At 43.4% G+C, this 18,789-nt stretch overlaps 1 protein-coding gene across 3 annotated transcripts in view; it reads right to left on the bottom strand.

The window, feature by feature from the left end:
* The window catches only part of ACAN (aggrecan), a 55,684-nt gene extending 37,176 nt beyond the window's left edge, over positions 1-18,508 (bottom strand). For 2 of the 3 annotated variants that reach the window (XM_064517232.1, XM_064517234.1), the window contains exon 1: positions 18,046-18,508. The gene's annotated coding sequence lies outside the window, so the exon portion shown is untranslated. The remainder of the gene's footprint in view (positions 1-18,045) is intronic. The other variant, XM_064517233.1, reaches the window with a different exon arrangement.
* Positions 18,509-18,789: the final 281 nt, after the last annotated feature.

Below are 18,789 nucleotides of genomic sequence, written 5' to 3'. Positions count from 1 at the left end.
AAAGCATATTCTGTTCTAGTTTATTTTTAATTGAGTCCCATCTGCAGTTTCTCATGTGGCCTTTGCTTGTTCTGTATCACATTAATCACCCTTATAGTAATTAAATTTATTTTCTTCACCCTTAATCCTGTTGTCTTTTTTGGAGGGGGGCAAGTAGGTCATTTTAAGCTTCCATGTTCCTGAGTTTTGAAAGACTTGTAATATACTTGCATATTGTTTCTGGCAGCTAGTGAAATGCCACTCATTAACTAGAAGATATGCATTGGCGTAAAGGTGTTTCCAAAGACAACATTTCTGTTAAAATTCTGGATATAAAGAGGCCCCTGAACAAGAGTCAAATTCAGCGCTACTCTTTTAGCCCTGGATTCTCTTTCTTCAATTAGTTTTCCATCCTTTATTGACTCCCCATCAGGAAACAGACCTCAGTTTCTATAGAGCAGATGGACACCTCCATCCCACCTTATTTCGATACTAGTATTTTTAGGCACCAGCCCTGTGGGCCAAGTTTTTGAAGAAGGTTTGAGGAGACAGTCACACAAGTACAGAGACATCAGGCGGGTTCTTGTGTCTGTTTAGACAGCATGTCCCAAGTTCAGAGTCAAAGAGTGGCTTCTCCTCTCCTCTGTAAAAATACAGCCCATTCCTCTATGATCTCCATGAACAAATACCTTATTGTCCCTCTGCATATTCCCAGCCTCTGTGCAGGACTGAGAGCTTTTCTGTTAAAAACTCAGCTTAGGCCAGGAAATGGGAGGGAGAGAAGGGTGAGGGGGGAGGATGATTGGGCAAAACCAGTTTTACTTCTTCTTTTTTTAAATAAGACAAACTTTGGCATTTAAATATGGTAATAAATGCACTTCTGTGATTTTTCGTGTTTTTTCAGCTGTAAAGAAAATAGGAGAAATATTCCATTCTGTCTGGCTTCCAAACCATTCTGAGAGTAAGGTCTTTATGTAGAGAGCAGCTTGGATGCTGCTCCTGCCTGCTCTCTTCCTAAAACCATCCCTGGAACAATCGAGTCCTGTTTTCCCCCCAGTCAGAAAGATATATGGCAATAATTGCTCTGATACTGTGTCATCAAAGGATGTAGTCCTCCACACACTGACAGTCATGCAGCCTTAGCCACTTGGATTGCTACAGGAGACAGAAAACTGAAGGCACAGAGACGTACTTAGAGCATAGCGCACAAGACAGAACAGTTTAAGACTACAAAAAATGTCCGTCTTCTCCTCGAGCCTCAGCTGGCTCCTGTCCTTACCCACCCTTTGCTACTGCAGGCATGAACACAATCAGACCCTGCTCTGCTAATATACACTGATGCTTGGTATCAGTGCATCCCTCAGCAATAATGCGTGATCCAGACCTCCTCTCTTCCCCATCTACAACGAACCAGAGACAACCAGAGCTGTAATTTGGATTCTACGTTATTTCAATTTTCAGTGTCTTTATGGCCTTTCTTTCGACAAGAGTTCCAGCCCGTTATAATTTGACTATTTAATTGTATTACTATAAGGAGACACTTATGCTACAGGAAGAGCCAGAATACCCCAGCATGTGTGGACATATATTGAGTAAGCAAGATGCTAAAGGAACTCTTAGTAACAGCTGCTAAGATGTCTGGTTCACTTAGTGATCCAAGCTCAGACATGGTCTGGAACAAATGGTTTACTGAACACCAAAAGCCTTATAAGCATTTAGCTCTTTCTGGTATCTACCATAAAATAATTCATTCTACTTTGATTTATATTGGTATTACATTACATCTCCATTAACTTCAGCAGCACTTCTTGATGATTTTGTTTATTTTCTGAGTTAGAGATCAGATGCAGGCTAAATATGCAGACTTGCTGCTTGAGAACACCAAAATCCCATACCACTGGCCACCCAAAAACTAGCTTTTGTGCAAGAAAACCACTGTCACCTGCAACACACACCAGTAACTTTCCTGCCCTTCAAGGACAGAGAAATTGAAAAATGTCTGTTAGGATGAGTAGATGACAGCTGGAGTCCTTTGCGCAAGGTACCAAATCAGCACCAAGTCCTGAGCTGCCATGGCTGAGTGCATGCTCAATATAGAGAGCAACAGACATACTCAAATCATACTTATAGCCTCTAAATTCAAAGGAACAATGAGCCCTTCAGACTAACTGAAGCTCTTAAGAAGCCTCTCTAGTCAGAGGGGAGCAAAAGAAACATTTAGAGGGCAATTCATCTCCTTATAAAATAGATTTCTTAGTTGAGAACCTTCAAAGAGGGGTTCAGCCAGCGTTCCTCGGTCAGCTAATAAGGGAGCCTGGAGCACTGCTGCAACCAGACATCTAACTTCCAGAGATGGGAGAGTGATTATGCACTTCATAAAGCCTCCTCACACCCTATTTTAAGCACAGTGGGATGTAATTGGGATGTACCTCTTGGCTTGCAGGAAAGAATTTAATCCACAAAGAATAAATGAAACTTGGAAATCTCTTTTCTGCTGGGTAAGCTACCTCAGAGCAACAATCACTCAGCACCCTCCACTGTCCCTTGGGTTAGCACAATCTGGGACCTGCCCTCCGAGGGCAGCAGGGAACTCCGCGGTGCAAGAAGCTGTAGAGGCACCTTGTTTCTTGCACAGCAGAGGCATAAAGAGGAAGGCGTGCTAGTGGCCAGCATCTAGTGAAACAAAGCTCTCCAGCATCCATTTCCCACTCAGAGTCCATTCAACCACCAGCAGCTCTGAAATTCAGAGCTTGAGTCCAGAATAGTAATTCACTCTTGGACACATGCAAGGCTTTGCTGTAAGGGCACATCTGCACTTACTGATGTCTGCAGCACTGGTTTGGTCATGCTGTGATCCCCATTCCCAACACCTCCCAGGAGCATTTAGAAAACCAGACTCTCAGCTATCCCAGAGTCAGTTTAAATGCACTGTCAATGATGCATGTTTTTATCAGCTGAAGGTCCACCTCCAGGGAGCTGCAACAAGGCTTTTTTGAGCTACCCTTGTGTTCATTTTCCCTTGTTATATGACAGTCATATTTGACAGGCCTGCACACGTAAACGAATGGGGTTACAGCCTTCAGATGGCGTCACTGGCAATAACCCAATACATAAACCCTGCATATCCATCTAATATGCTAGGAGTGCATTCAAAGTGTTAGATGCTTATTTGGTAGTAAGGGACAGATAAGCAATAATATCCTAGAGAAAGGAAATAATCTACACTTGTTTTTCTGGAGCTGCTGCCAACCCTGAGAAACGCTCCTCTAGACACAGGAAGGGGGAGGGGGGAGAAAAAAAAACACCAAAACACAAAAGAAGGTGCCTAAGAAACCAGACCAACCCTGGATGTCAGGTGTGAAGATGGCAGCTTGGGTCATGATCCAAGGAAGCACAGAACAAGCTCTTCACATGCCGATATTTTCTGCTCAGATATATTAGCTCACTATAAAGCACACTGAAAAAAAATGAAAGCTGTTGCTTTGGCACACCTAAAATCCAAGCTACCTAAACCCTGTAAAGAGCAAGAGAAAGGGAAGAGCGAGAGAACTGGAAAAAATCTCCTTCCATTAACCTTTTTTTGTCAAGCTCCTACCATTTACCCTCTCTAAATCGCCACATGCTCACCCGCTCCAGACAGGCATAAGCTAAACAGACAGACAGATCCTCTGCGGATGCCAAGAAAGTTAGTGACACAGGTAAAGCTCCGCTAACTAACAGGAGCTATTTAGCCCAGCTGGGAGATGGCCCCCTACTCTTTGGGAGAATGGTGTATGGGCTGTACTTGTGGGGAATTTTGACTTTTCATTTGTTTTATGAGGTGACCAAGAACTCATTTGTGTGGAGAAGTAGCCCTAAAAATAATGCTTGCTGATTTTATCCAGGGAAAGAAAAGCTGCAAAGGTGTGCTCCTGATGCTGGAGCAAGACACAAATGCAACTGCAGGGAAGAAAACCTCTGCAATGCTTCTGCACTGGCAGAAACTTCATGGAGATGATCTGCTTTTCTTCCCTTTTGCTTTGACACAGTCACCCTCCAGCATCACAGAACACCCCTGATTCACCCTGCACACACTCCCTCACTGCTTCTCCCTCCCAGCCAGACACAGACCTGCTCTGCTGCTTTATCAGAGCATGACTCCTTCTCCTTCATCAGGCTCTAGGACTGCCTGGCCAGTCACTCTGTCCCAGCTGACTACAGATCCTGTACTGTGAGCCCTGGAGGCCCCTATGCCTTGCTTTGAATAATAAAAAAATAAGGCTGTCTAGGATGATTTGGTTCTTTAGACTATCTGGATGGCTGATACTGCATTTACATAGGACAAAAGGTTTTCCAAAAGTACCTAACACCTGTGAGGGACCTGGTGGTGCCTCAAGGCAAGTGTGTGATCCTGAAATGTCTTCTTCTGCAGTATGCCATTAAGAGACTAGCATCCTCCTTAGTCCCTGCCTGGAGCTGAATGAACCTCTAGCAGAACAGCGAAAACTCTGGCTTGCAGCCTTTAATTTTAGTGGTGGGCTATGTTTCAATACAAAAACCAGAGGCTCAGAGATGTAAGCCTCTGGCTCTTCACCAGTTCAGCTAGTTATTACCCAAATCTAATACCTGCTCCTATGCTGCTACTCAAAACTACTTTGGATGTAACACAATGCCCCTAAGAAACGAAATGGGAAAGTTCACCTAATAAGGCACTAGGCAGGACTGGAAGAGAGATCCTGAAGCAGATGTCTTTCAGATCAGCTGCCAGCTTCACAATGGACAAAAAACTTGCCTCTTGCTGTGTATTATTGTTTGGTCATAGCCTTGGTTTGCATTTACGTTTCTTCATGTGAATATGCACATGATAAAATACAAAGCCTGCAGCAAGCTCCTGCTAAGCACACACTCTGCTGTGTTATGTGTGCCACTCTGCACAGTGATCTTTGATGAGGCCATCTGTGTTGTGGAAACATACAGCTGGTGACACCAAGACCCTCACACTGTCACACCTTAGAAAAAAGGAGATAGGATGCAAGTGCTCACCTGTCTGGCCTTTGCATTACCAAGTGTCATACGCCCCTGGTGCTTAACAGCAGGAAAAGCAATCTTCCTCTAACCTGGAAGAAATGCTTCCAGCTTCATTACAGGCTCAGTATCTGCTTCTCCCTATTCACCATTTTCCTCTTTCCAGAGTTGGCACCTGCAAGTTCTCTGCATTAATTCCAGACGCTGTGTAAACACTCTGCTTAGATTTACTTAAAGGAGGCTCTTTCAGCCCCAGCTTTCATTCTAAATAAATTTCTTGCTCATAAATTCAAGATATGCACAATGTAGTTTTCCTTGTAAGGTGGAATCTCCACCCAATCTTCCCTTTGGGGTGACCTAGAAGACAAAAGGGCAAATGGTATGGGAGAGGGCCTGGGCCTTTCTGCCAACTGGCTGGAAAGGGGGAAGACAGTCTGTTGCGTGATGTTCATGAGGGAGTGCCAGGGGTCTAAACTAGTATTACTGCTTGTCATAACTATTTTGCAAGATTTGAAATCTAGGTGAGAACATATCAATCTTTAGGCCTAAAGTTGTTGTTTTTTTTTTTTTTTTTTTTAAAAAAACCAAAACACAAAATGATCTTTTCCTACTGAGCAGATCACTAGGATTTTCAGTGGAAAAACAATAGATTATTTTCTCCTGTTTCCAAATGCTCAAACTCTGTGATCCTTAGAAAGGCATATGCATATCAAACACTCACACAAACTTTTTGTGCAGGTAGCAGATCCTTCCACAAAGTAGAGAGAGCCTCTTAGGAGAAAAAGGGACTCCAACTATAATGCAAGTGTGGATTTCGCTGCTTGCTGGAAAGGATCTCACATCTGTGTCTGAAGGTCTTTACCAAAAGTGTTAGAGTAGGTTTTCCTCAATTTTGTCTGCCTCTGTTTGTGATTTGTAAGATGAGCCGGAGTTCTGGAGACACTGGTTTAGTTTTGCCTTCCAACTTATGGAGAGAGCAGATAGCATCAACTGAGACTGTAGATATAACATTCAAACTATAATGAGGGTTTTGCTGCCCTGGCTGTGTTGCAGAGGGCTCTCCAACTTCTCAGATTCCCCTGCCAGCAAAACACTGACAGCTAGCCTGAGTATAAGACAGCCATGCTAGCTTGTCCTAATCTAGGGGAGTGGATGGTACAGGAAGGATTAAAAAGCTGCTTTTCACTCCTATCTCTGGTTCTAGGAAGACTTGAGCAAAGGCCAAGTACATGACAACAGGAGGAGGTTTCACCATCTTCTTTCATTTCTTCCTAGACCAAATTCCCCAGTTCAATTCATCCCCCTCTTGATAGTTTTAGCTGTGGTAGAAAATCACATGGCCCACGGATAATGCGTTCCCCTTGGCCTCCCCTCCAGGACTGAGCCACGAAGGTGGGGTGCAGTGAGCAGAGGCAGTATCCAGGGCTACTGCCTTGCTGTACAAACCCTTTGCTCTGTAGATGGACTGACAGTCCCCAGAGATCCTCGTTCCCAGCACTAGATTTTCTCTAGAGATGGGCTAGAGAGACAGAAGTGTTCAGTGCTTCTAGTTATCCCTGGCTCCCAAACTCCTCACACATCTTTGTGCCAGAAGTTGTCAGCTTTTGCACATCAGATCTCTCATTCCCATAGCACAGCAGCCAGCTCAGAGGTCTTTCATATAAGTCACATCACCAAATCAAAATACCTGCAAAGTTACATTGCTAACCCCTTCCAGGCAGCCTAATAATCTTCCAGTGTGTTGAGGACTTAAGGCCCTGTTAAAAATCTCACTAGTTTCTCTCTTCTTTCAGTTTTTTTCCCTTAATATTCATCCTCAATGACTCTCCAGTCAATGCCATTTCGGGGCACCTCATTGCCCTGCATCCCTGTACAATTCCTTCCTTTTCTGTGTGCTCAAACCTTTCACATGCCAGGAGGCTGCTTTGGCATACTATGATCTCTTCCCTCTTCGCCAAGACATACAGTGCATATTTAACTCAATTTAACTGGCCTAGTCAATAAGGTTCCTGTTTTTTTTAATATTGCTCCATTCCTTCTGGGGGACAGAGGTACCTCCAAGTGAATTCAGCTGCCCTGTCCTGCACCAGTTGTTCCAAGGGCATTTCACAGTATTAGGAACTGTAATGGATGCTCAGCTTTCCTTGGTAGGAGCAGTCCAGTTGGACAGAGACATTGATCCATTGCTCCTATTCAGTTTTCAAGTCACTTTATCTGAACAGTAATTCCCATCTTTGGTTCAGACTGTTCTTTTCTTTTTGGGCAGAAATCAACTGGGACTACAGACAGAAAATAAATCTTCCTCTTATTTTTTCCTGCTATAGTGATGCTTTTGAACCAAGCCAAACTGTACAATGGAAAACACCACAAGACAAGAAAGAAGATAACAACAAAATAGTTTACAGCCAAACAAGCTTGTGTTGGGTTTGTTACAGAGGAGACCATCCATCAGAGACCTCAAAAGCTTAGAGTACCATTTTATGGGCTGGCTAGAAGTTTGAAAGCAAAGGAGAAAAGAGAAGGAAAAGATGCCTAAAAAAGTTGTCCTTTTATAGCTGATGGCTCCTCTATGAAGGTGGAGACGAGGCTCTGGGTAATATATTCACCTACCCAGCAGAAGAGATAACAGGATCCCTCAGTACGAAAGAGGGAACTACTGGCAGAGGGGTTGCAGTTCCCTGGCTAATCAGAGAATTCCATTTTGGGCCAATCCAAACTTTCCCCAAGAAAACCCTTCAAACACACACTTTTTGACATGAGCAACAAATATAGAGGAATAGTATTTAAATCAAATGAGACCTATTTTAAACCCCCAAAATGAATCACAGCCTTTTGATTTTTTCCAAAGGAGATTTCAGTGTCTTTCATAAAACCCTGTTCCCACTGGATCACTTCATAGCCTCCAAGACATGGTAAAACTAGCCTGCAGAATAGAAAGAGTGCACTTAAACAGCCAAACTCTTTGACCATTTTCAAAAACCACTCATGCTGCTATTTGGCCAAATCTGCTTGCCTAATTTGACCTGACTGTATGTAACGTATATGCAGAGCTCTATGTCTATAATGAATTTATGAAAGTACATAAGTATATATTACTTAGAGACCATAATAATGTGACATTGAAAGACAGCAAGGCAGAGAGGCAATTAGCCTCTCAAAAATTAGTTTCAGTCTAGGAGCAGTGGATGCATATTATAATCATTTCATTATAGCTCAGATCTCAGGGCTCCACTGTATTACTCCACCACAGACAGACACAGTTCCTGCCTTGAAGATCTCACAATCTTATGAAGTATGCGGCTGACCAAGCCAGAAGAGCACAAATGTCAATTTGGGGAGGCCAGAAGAGCACAGATGTCAATTTGGGGAGGCCATGGGAATCTTGAATAAAAGCAAAGCTCTTACATGAAATAGAAAATCTCTGTGAGGTGCAGACTGCTAAGGGAAAGAAATTTAGCCTTAACACAAGCCACAGACATTTGGAGAGCCAGTGACGTTAAGTCCAAATCTACAGTTTAATAAGCAAAGTCCATATGTCATACCTTCAAAAAGAGAAAGTGAAGTATGAAGGAAACCCAAACAGCAATTAAATAGGAATACAAAGTTCTCTGAGAGGCAAATAAATTCCTATGCATGAGATGTGGTTTAGAGAGAGCGCCAAAATGTAGCCCAGTATTTGGTGAAACATTCTGTAAGGGCAACAGAAAGTGTTATTTTTCCAGAGGTGTGTGGAAAAGTTTAAAACCAACAGTACCCACATTTTGGGGGGACAGAAAGGCACCAACACAGATCCCCTTGTAGGCAAAATAACTGCCCAGCAAATTGTTTCAAACCAGCAAATATGCTTAGGCATTAAGGGAAGAGATACAGGCTTTAAACTGGATACTGGAACATGCTACACTGATATTAAAAATCAAATGGAACACTGTAGCAAGAGAAGCTGTAGAGAAATCTAAAATAAAGTTTGTTTTATACGAGGTCTAAAAGCTTATTTCAAAAACTATAAAAAAAATCTTGTAATTCTCCCAGTGAGACAGGCAAGTAAGTTATCTGGTGGTCAAATCCAGTTTCCACTGAAGTAAGTAGAAACAGTGCCATTTATCTCTGAGGTTAGTAGGGTTAAGCCCAAGTTCTGGTATTAAAACCTGGTCTAGTCATGTAACTGCTAAAAAGTCCAAAATAGAAAGCAAGGAGAGCTCTCAAAAAAGTCTTTATCCCACAAGTCTGTGTAGAGAACTCCACTTTCAGATAGAAGAATTAATTCCATAAGGCAATATAGCAAGGAAAACTGTTCGGCTTTTACACATAATGGAAGAACTGGTTTTAATAATATATAGCATTTAGAAGTTAAACAGAAAAATCTACAGACTGTGGTAACCTCACAGCTGCAACTGAAAAGCCATCACAGCATCAATGCACATTGATCCCCAGGACTTAATTAAACTACAAAATGGGAGCCATGTCCAGTAAAACTAACTGGCAGTTAAATGTTCAAAACAGTAACATTTTCTGACAATTAGGATGAGCATTCTGGCAAATATGGTTAGATGAGTCATACTTTTAAGCTAGTGATTTTGAATGCTAGTATACAGGAAAGGTGAGAAACTACTGCTGATATTGGCTCTGGCCTTCAAAAGGCAGAGCATGCAGACCCCAGGCCTATCTAGTCAGTGCCTGGGACTTCCCAAGTCCCCTGGGCTTTTGTGGTATTGAGGATGTTCAAGAGCTACCTCCGACTTGCTCTTCTCTTGGACTACAAGTCCTGTGCTGCCTCCCTGCAATCCTATTCCTACCATGCTGAGTATGGATGGAAGGCAAAGATGATGTAAAAGAGAATGAAAAGCTTAAGCAAGTATTTTGGAGAGGAGAAAGATGCACTGTTGATCATTAACAAAACTAACAGATGGCTTCTAAACTAAGCCTTAAAAGATGGTGATTACAAATTTTGACAGAACTGCAGTAGGTAAAAGTCTCACACTACACTGTCAAATGGATGCATCTGGGGATGTTAAAATGGTTTAGTAAAAATCTGATAACCTGCTAAGTTGTCCAAGGTATTTCAGAATTCAGAGATGCAAGCAGATGAGTTAGGCACTTAATGAAATTTGCAGAAATGCTTCTCTGTATCTTTGGGCACTTTGCTTCTTTTATAAAATGTGGCCTTGAATCCCTAAAGCAACTGTTGGAAAAGGACAATTTTATAAGGTAAATTAATCCAATCAGCTATTTGAGTGACTAATGACACTGATTCCCAGATTCAAAGTATTATTGTCTAATTACACTAATTTCACAGAAAAGAGGCATCTCTGAAGGGTGAGGCATTGCATAGCTACAGAGAAGCAGTCAACTGCATTTGCAGAATAGAGAGCAATTGAGCTGGAAAACAGAAAAAAATGGTAATGAACTGTGCCAGAATTGAAGAGAATGTGCCAGCCAGTGTATTTCCATTTCTAAAATTTCACCAATATAGGTAATTAAGGCATGAGTAAAGCTTCAACATTATGCTGAGACTGCAGTATGAGAAAGATGTTTGTATTGTAAGTGCAAGCAAACCCCAGCCTTTTGTCTTTGACATGAGGCTGTGATTCAGAAGCTGCCAAAGCACCATCTCTCAGGCAGCTTGTGAACAAGTGAGCTGCTATAGAGCCTACAGAGGGAGCAGGGGGCTGTTATCACCTGTGAAAGAAAGGGCTGAGCATAATATTCACCAGGCACATGGGTTTACATCACTTCGATGTGCTCAAAGGCAGTAGGAAGCCAGTTTTAAGTGAACCAACAATGGCAATTTTACAGAACTGGCCAGAAGAGCAGAAGGGAGATATGAATTGAAGAAAAGCTGGAAAAAAGGGCTTGTTACTCAAAGCATCTGTGTTTTCCAGTGTCCCCAGCTGTTCTCAGATACCACCTCCGCCTACCAACATAGCTTTGCCTAAAGGAGAACATCTGATGGGGCTGGCAGAAGGAAGGACAAAAGATAAAATCTTTGGAGGGGGGAAAATAGATGGCTTCTCTACTGGAGAACATAGATGAAGACTGAGGAGCACTAGCACTAATTTCTTTAATGGGAATGTTGCTAGATACTGTAGACAAGACTGAGCTGGCTGCTACCTGGCTAAGCACACTTGCCATGACAACACTAACTTCCCCCAAAACTTATCTTGCATCTCAGGCAGGTTTTGTAATCTACACTGAAGTTGGTGCTATCTTAGAGTGGTTATGGTGCCTGGGCTAGCTAGTTTAAAATTACTTTTGGTATGTTAGTGAGAGGTAGAAGTATGGCACTGGAGATGCAGCCTAGCAGATGAACTGAAATGAAGATCTTGTCTCCCAGACTCCAAGGTCCTCATGCCTATAACCCACATGCCTACCTGCCTACAAAAACAGAGCAGCCCAAAACAGTGTTCCCATGCTTCAGAAAGGTGTAAAGGAATGTATGAAAGCCTATTGGTGTATCAATATGTGAGAAATTATACAGATGAAATGGGTACAACACTACATATATCTTTAGTCTCAGGGACATGCCAGGAATGACCCAGGAGTTTCAAAACACCCCCAAAATTCAGAGAGCACTGAGTGGTAGAAGTAACGAAGATCTTTCTGCCCTCTACCAAACCTAACTCTTAGGACTTTCTCAACATTAAAGGAGACACTGAATCATTTCACTCTGCCATATAGCAACCACAGAAACTACACAGTTGAGATTGGAAGGTGATATCTGTGGTTAGCTAGCATGAAGGGGATTTTTAAGGGGCAAACTACACTTTGCCCTAACTCAGGTAAAGTGCCTTGTGATCTTGAAGGACACCAGAAGGGGTCAAGATCCCCATGCGAGGTATGCTCTGGTAGAGGCAGGATGCCACACATTTGGCTCCCCACAGCATTTTAAGGTTCCCCTAGACAGACAAGACCATGCATATTCACTTGTTCAGGTACATGGGGTCATTACTTAAATAGCCAATATGATTCCAAAGAAAGGTAGACAAAGATGATCCAAATCAGAAGGGGCCACTTTAACTTGTATCATCCTCACCTGTACCCCCTGCACATCTGCCAGACAACTAGATTGGGAAAGGAAAAGCCTGGCAGAAAAATAAAACAAAACACTTCCTTTGGTGAACCTGGCAATGCTGCTAAAACTCATCTATGTCCTCTGTCTCATGCATCTCTTCAAGGACTGTGGAGGCTCTGGGGCAGAGCCAGACTGCCTCATAGATTAGCCAGCCAGGCAAAAGGGTGGCCACTTTCCCTGCTGACACGCAGCAATACTTGCAGGATAGCTCCAGCCCTGCAGCTGCTGTTGCTGAGCACCCTGTGCTTTGAGAGAAGGCACGAGTAACAGTGACAAAGGGCATCCACGCTGAGCTGGGAGTCCAGTGTCCTCCCCTGCACAGCCCTGCTGCATCATCTAATGTTGGTGTCATGGGCAGTATTAGCAGACTGAGTAGCCCACAGATTGAGGGTATTACTTACATATCAATTATTACAAGGCAACAGGGTATTATACAATAAGTGCCATATAAAACAGCAGGGTAATACTTAGAGGGCAAGTACTGCAGAGGAAGGTTGCAATTTGCTCTACAGCAGCAAGATATTCTATACACTCCAAAGTATCATGCAGGATTAGGGTGACACTTACATGCCAAGTACTATGTGAGTACAGGGTATTATTTAAACTCCAGATACAGTGGTAGGGAAAGAGTATTATTTACTAACCAAACTGAATGCAACGGCAGCAATGTAACTGCACAATATAATTTACAGCAGAGGAAAGACATCATTTGCAGAGCAGTTATTACAGAACAGGAGGGTATTCTTTATGGTACAGTGTTGAGGTATTACTTTGAAGCTAAGCACTATAGAGGTACAGGGTATTATTTATACACCAAACGCCATAGAAACTATTTTTTTTTCCTGGGGTAAGTAATAGCAGCAGTTAATCATTTATATGAAAGCCATCCTGCAATTTCCAATATGTGAACTACGTGATTATTTCAACCTTGAAACTGGTACAGATGACGTAATGTTAATTACACTTAGATCTACTGCTGCTGTACCAGAGTACTGTTAATCCAGAGTAATCCGCTGAAGTCAATAGGTTTATGCCAGCAGAACTACTGAATCTGCCCCTGCCCTGTGCAAGGGCCTGGGGATTTCCAGGGTTGCGGCAGGGTGTTTACCTCTGAACCTGTGCAAGATCCCAACAGGAGTAACAGGTTTTGCTGTGAATTACAGGTTATTCGATTTTCTGCACAGAAGCTCCTCTCCTGGAGAGAGTGTGAATGACAAATGAGGGCTCCAGCTGGAAGAGATCAGCATCACATTTTCACCTGTTTATCTCCCCCATTCCTCCCCCCCCAGTCTGTGATCTAACCTCAGTCAGGAGTTTCTCCTTGGTTATTTCTTGTTTCCCCTAAGGATAGTTTTGACTGTCTGATTACACCTCTCTAAATTCCTTGCCTATTAAGCCAAATCTGTGTTTCCTGTGGCCACAGACAATTCCTTTTGTCCTTCCATCATTTTCTACACTACTGCTAATGTGCAAGTCCTCTGACCAGTGCTAACCAAGGGCACTTCAGAAGCCAAAGACACATGGAAATTGCCAGACCAGATGAAAGTAATGGTCCATTCAGGCCAGATCAAACCAATGGTGCGTCCAGGCCAATATCCTGTCTTGGATAAGGTCTATATCACCAGCTTCAGAGTAAAGTTCTCATCATCAAAAAATATGGAATAAATTGCTGAGGAGGAAGTTTCTTTTTAACACTAGGCATTTAGTGGTTAGCTTATGTCTTGAAGCATGAGTATTTACATTCCATATTCTCCCACTAATGTAAGCTAGGTTTAATGGGCATGGCTTAATGGACAGTTGTACTTCTCTCAGGCCTAACTTACGAGCATTTCCTTCCCTACTCTACCAGAAACAATTTCCTGTCCTGATCACTTTGTCTGTGCGACACAAAGTGGTTCCTCTCACACTGCCTCAGGCAACACAAAAAAAAGGGCACATCTCTATTAAACCAGGTGCCTTTCCTCTGGGATCTGTTATCCATTGCTGGGCATGGAAGATTGGTGTTGCATAGGTGTTGGAAGGAGCTGAACACAGCAGAATGCTTAAGAATATCCCTAACTCTCCTGTAATTCACTAGTAACATGATAGCAACCAGGGCTATCCTCTTGTTCAAAATCCACATAGTGACTCATTAACTACAACAGCAAGTACAACTCCCAGACCAAACAGTGTAGACCTTCCCAGGACATCCCATCACCACAATCTTTTACAGCAACCACACTTCCTTTCCAGCATAAACCTCAGTACTCTCAGGGCACAATGACATCTCTGTCAACCAAGGTGGGAGTTGAGCAGCAAGGTAGGACTCATCATCCAACTTAGTTTCAGGTGTCTCCAGAAGTTCCTTCTACTACAAAAGACCCAGCTCTTCTCTGGCTTGCACTAGAGTCTGGAAAGAGGCACAGACTGTCATGTCTTGGTTAGCACAAAGAACTACTAAAAAGGTGAAAGCCCAGACAATTGTTCATCAGAGGCCTCCTCTTCCCCTTCCTTCATCCCTGGCTTCCTCTTTTCAGCAGAGCCACTCCTGTGGCCTTTGCTCAGTCCTCTCCTTCAGCTCCCAAACTTAGCAAGTTCTCCTCCTCAGTGAGCCCCAGGGAAAGGCAGAGCCACAGAAACCCACAAGTGAGTGGCAGCTCACAGGCCACTTCAGCAAGACTTACAGAGCAGGAATAGAAACCCAGTGACTCCTGAACCTCACTCCACAACCACCATGCTCACCTCCCATTATCTCTCTTATACTCATCAAGGGGGTAGTAACACAGTTCCAGCTGCCCCAATCAATGGGCTAAAGCCATCTGGAGTTTAGATCATTAAAGTTGATTGCTACATAGTGGTTGGGCTTGTAAAACAGGAGAAGGAAATCTAAGTGAGGCAGTGCATGTCGCTGCTACTTAACATCTCCAGGCATTTCAACAGCCAAAGCACATGGAGGCTTTGGGGTACTAAAGTCAAATGATCCTGGTATCTCCCACCATTCCTCCACCTTATCCCTCTCTGTTCTTTACTGAGCAGTCTTTGGGGAGGCAGAATGTCGTGCAGGGAAGAAATGGAAACTTTTATTAAAAAATGAGAGCCCAACAAAAAGCACAAAAAGGAAAAATCTCAGTGTGAAATATCTCTAAAAAAGCTGCACGGTGAACACTACAAAACCCCCCATCTATTCATGAGGCCAACAAAAAGCTTCTTTAGATTTATACTGTAAGTCCATTGAGAGCGAAGGAGAGGCAGCCACTCACACACCCTCCCTTGTACATACAGACAGAGCCCGCAGATCTGCTCCACAGACACACAGGCTGAGCTGTTCTGCCCTCTCACAAGGAAGCACTGAATTTTTAAAAGTAAACTGTAAGGTTTCCGTTGTTGCACTGGGCTCAAGTATTTTTTTATATATAACAGCTCCCTCTCTTTGCCGTCTCTCTCTCTTTCACTCTCTAAACAGCCCTGAACGCTCTGGGCTGCTCTGCAGCCGTCGCGCTCTGACTCCGTATGTGGTCCAGACCCACTATGAACACAGCTTTTGTTGCAGCTGCTGGGAAGCTGCCTGTGAACGGCACACACAGCCCGGCTTGTTTCACACGTGGAGGCTGGAGTGGCGTTCGGAGGGGGGGAGGAGGAAGAGAGGGAAGGAGCAGCTCAGGGAAGGTTGGACGCGATGTCTTGTGGTAGAGCAGCCTTCCCACCGCTGGAGAGGGAAAGGGAGAAGTGAGGAGATGGAGGAGGGTGGCAGTGGAAAAGATGTCTCAGACAGCAAAGAAAGGTCCTGTTGATTTTTAAAATGGGACCAGTTGGCCCTCCACCAGCCCACGTTCTCACTGGGTGGAAGTCAGCATGGGAAGGCAATGAAGTCACTGGATCTATGCAATTTACATTTGATGGGGGTCTGCACCAGACAGAACAGGAGAGAAAATACCAATAACAGAATGGATTTTGGAGTCCCTAGGGATTCTGACCGTTTTATATATTCCCAGGTGATATCAGAGCACTGAACACGCCTACAGCAATCTGGCCTCTCTTTTCAGTTACACATTCATTCATTTCTTTCTTTCTTTTAAGTGACACTATCCATCCTCCTCTCTTCTTAACACCTTAATGACCTAAGGTCACCTAAACATCTCTCTAACTAGATGATATTTTACAAGGATGAGCTGCTGTTTGCTCTGACAGTGCTCAGCCTGCTAAATTTTATTCAATGTCCTTTTTTTCTTTAACAGTTTTTCCCTCCATCTCTTTTACTTCCTCCATTTCCAATCTCATCAGCTCTCTTTACCCATCCATTCTGCAGCCCTCGTGCTGCTGTCAAACTGAGCTACTGTATGTGGAGTTGATTATAAGAAACATTAAACAGCAGTTCAAGTGGAACAGATGGAATTTTCCCTCAAAGGCCATTCAGGCTGCTGAGAGCACTCAGTCCATACGGGCACATCTCCAGCCCTCAGTCTCTGCCCCGTCCAGCTCAGGTGGGAGAGAACGTTTCTCTCTTCTGCAGTCTGACAGCAGCTTGAAACATCTCAGAAAGAGGGAAGATCTCCTCTTTGATCTATCAGGCTGATACGGTCTCTGAAGCAAGCAGGAAAATATAACGTCAAACAATCAAAGCAAAGAAACAAATAGCTCAGCTTCCAAAAGTGCATGGGATTGTCCTCCCCTGCAGGATCGGAAAAACCACAAAACTCAGCCCCCAAGTCATCGGCCCCTCTCCCCAGCCAACAGCCTTTATCTGGAGTTTATACACAGAAAAAAACAAAATAGTGACAATGCTAAACAATTCCTCTCTCCCAACTATTTCCTCATGGGATATTCCCCCCCTCTCCGCATCTGGAAAAGTTATTTTAGAAAACTAAAAAAACCTTTTTAAACTGAAGTTCTTGGCTAGACGACTCAAAAGGAAAGGTTTAAACGTGGGCTTTCCGTAACATACAGAGGATAGACTGCTACTTAGCACAAGGTTTAAATGAAGCCTTAAAAAGTAGTAAATGAATTAAAAGAAGAAATACCCCTTAGAGATTTTGAAGAATAAAACTTTTTTGCTCCATCTGCTTTTGCAGAAAAGCTCAGCTCCCTGCAAACTACTACAAAGAATATGCTTCATCTGTGAATCAATTCAGAAAGAGGGCAGGTACCTGGTAACACCCGGAGCAGCTAACTGGAAGTATCCCAAGAGACTCTGCCAATTGTCAGTCACTCATTCACTGCGATCCTCACGCAAGAACACACTGTCAAACCTTCAGCTAACCAGTCTCTTTTCATTCTTTTTCTGCACTTGTCACCTCCTATCCAGAACTGAACATCTCTATAGCTCAGAGACCTCCCTTTGCCTCCCCTGCAGCAAAACAATTATAATGTTCAAAGCAATAATCATGAAAATCCCCCTCCCCAACATTTTAGGACATTTGTAACAAATCAGCAAAACCACAGCCTCCTTCCCCAGCGCTCAGAAGCAGGATCAGAAATGTGTTCAGCACTCAAGTGACAGCTGAGGTCCATCACAGAGAAACACCAATGGTTTGGAGGCTCATTTGGGGAGCAAGAAGAGGGATAGCCCCCTCTCTGCTCTCCCACTCACTGGTATTGGCTATACAATCTCTAAAGCCAGAGCTTGCTTTCCCTCCCTTCCCCAAGTGAACTAACAAACTTGACACACAGTTGCTGTCTCTGGCTATAGCTTTGCCTTAATGGGTCAATTGTTGGTGAAGACCATCACTCTGAGTGGCATTCGAGCGCGGGAGCACTTCTGGCAGCCTTTACACATCATACACATTCCAGACAAACTTGTCTCTCACAGGAGCGCTGTTTGCAAAAGAGAAACTTTGCAGAGAAGCTTGGGATCAATCAGTTAACAACTTTTCTCACATTTCTGTGCTTACTGCTCACCAGGGAAACAACCAATCCACTTATTTAGAGCCTGCATCTTTAGAGCACTGAGGAAAGAAAAAGAAAAGTTAAGGAAAAAATATCACAGAGAGACGACAGAGGAAAGTGCAATACATTACCTTTAACAGTTCAGTGCAGTGCTTCGAGAATCTAAGTCCCATACACCTGGCAGAGAAATTAGGTGTTTTTCGGCGTTTAATAAGGAAAGAGCTTGCCACTTCTTGCTATTACTGTATGTCTTCTTCACAATCTCCAGATGAGTTTTCCTGCCTTTTTTTTCCCGGTTCCCCAGAAGAAAGCAAAATTCCCTGTGTGGTATTTCAGGTCCTTTCAGGCAGTGGCAGCAGCAGCAGCAGGCTTGAAGAGTAAGTACTGTGTGTGAATGGCAAAAAAGAGAGAGAGGGTTTCAGACCACATTAACTGCCACTGGCTGCAAGAGAGACCATCCAACTCCTGTCAGCCTCCTTAGATACCTCCTGAAGAGCTGGCAAACTAAATGTATTGGATCCTCCTCTGAATTTTAGAGTAAAGGTAGGCAGGCATCCAGGGGGCAGGGGGAAATAGGAGGGCTTATGGACAGAAAAGGAAGCCCAGCCTCTTGGAAAGAGGGAAAAAAAGCAGAAAAGAAAAGAAAGGGGGGAAAAAAAAGCATTACCAAAAAAATACTGTAAATGGAGAAAGCTGAATGGGGAGTGGGGGATTAAATTTAGCCCTCTGGTTTGGAACCAGACTACATGGAGCACCGCAAGTGGTTGAGAGAGAAGAAATAGTTTATGTAATAAGAAGAGAACGTGGTTTATGCAAACTAAAATAAGATGAAGCTAATTAAGGAACCTGAGTGAAGTATGTGTGTCTGCAGTGCA

Source organism: Dromaius novaehollandiae, chromosome 10, assembly GCF_036370855.1.
Source record: "Dromaius novaehollandiae isolate bDroNov1 chromosome 10, bDroNov1.hap1, whole genome shotgun sequence".
Classification (NCBI taxonomy): domain Eukaryota; kingdom Metazoa; phylum Chordata; class Aves; order Casuariiformes; family Dromaiidae; genus Dromaius; species Dromaius novaehollandiae.
This window is presented reverse-complemented; position numbering and strand designations above follow the sequence as displayed.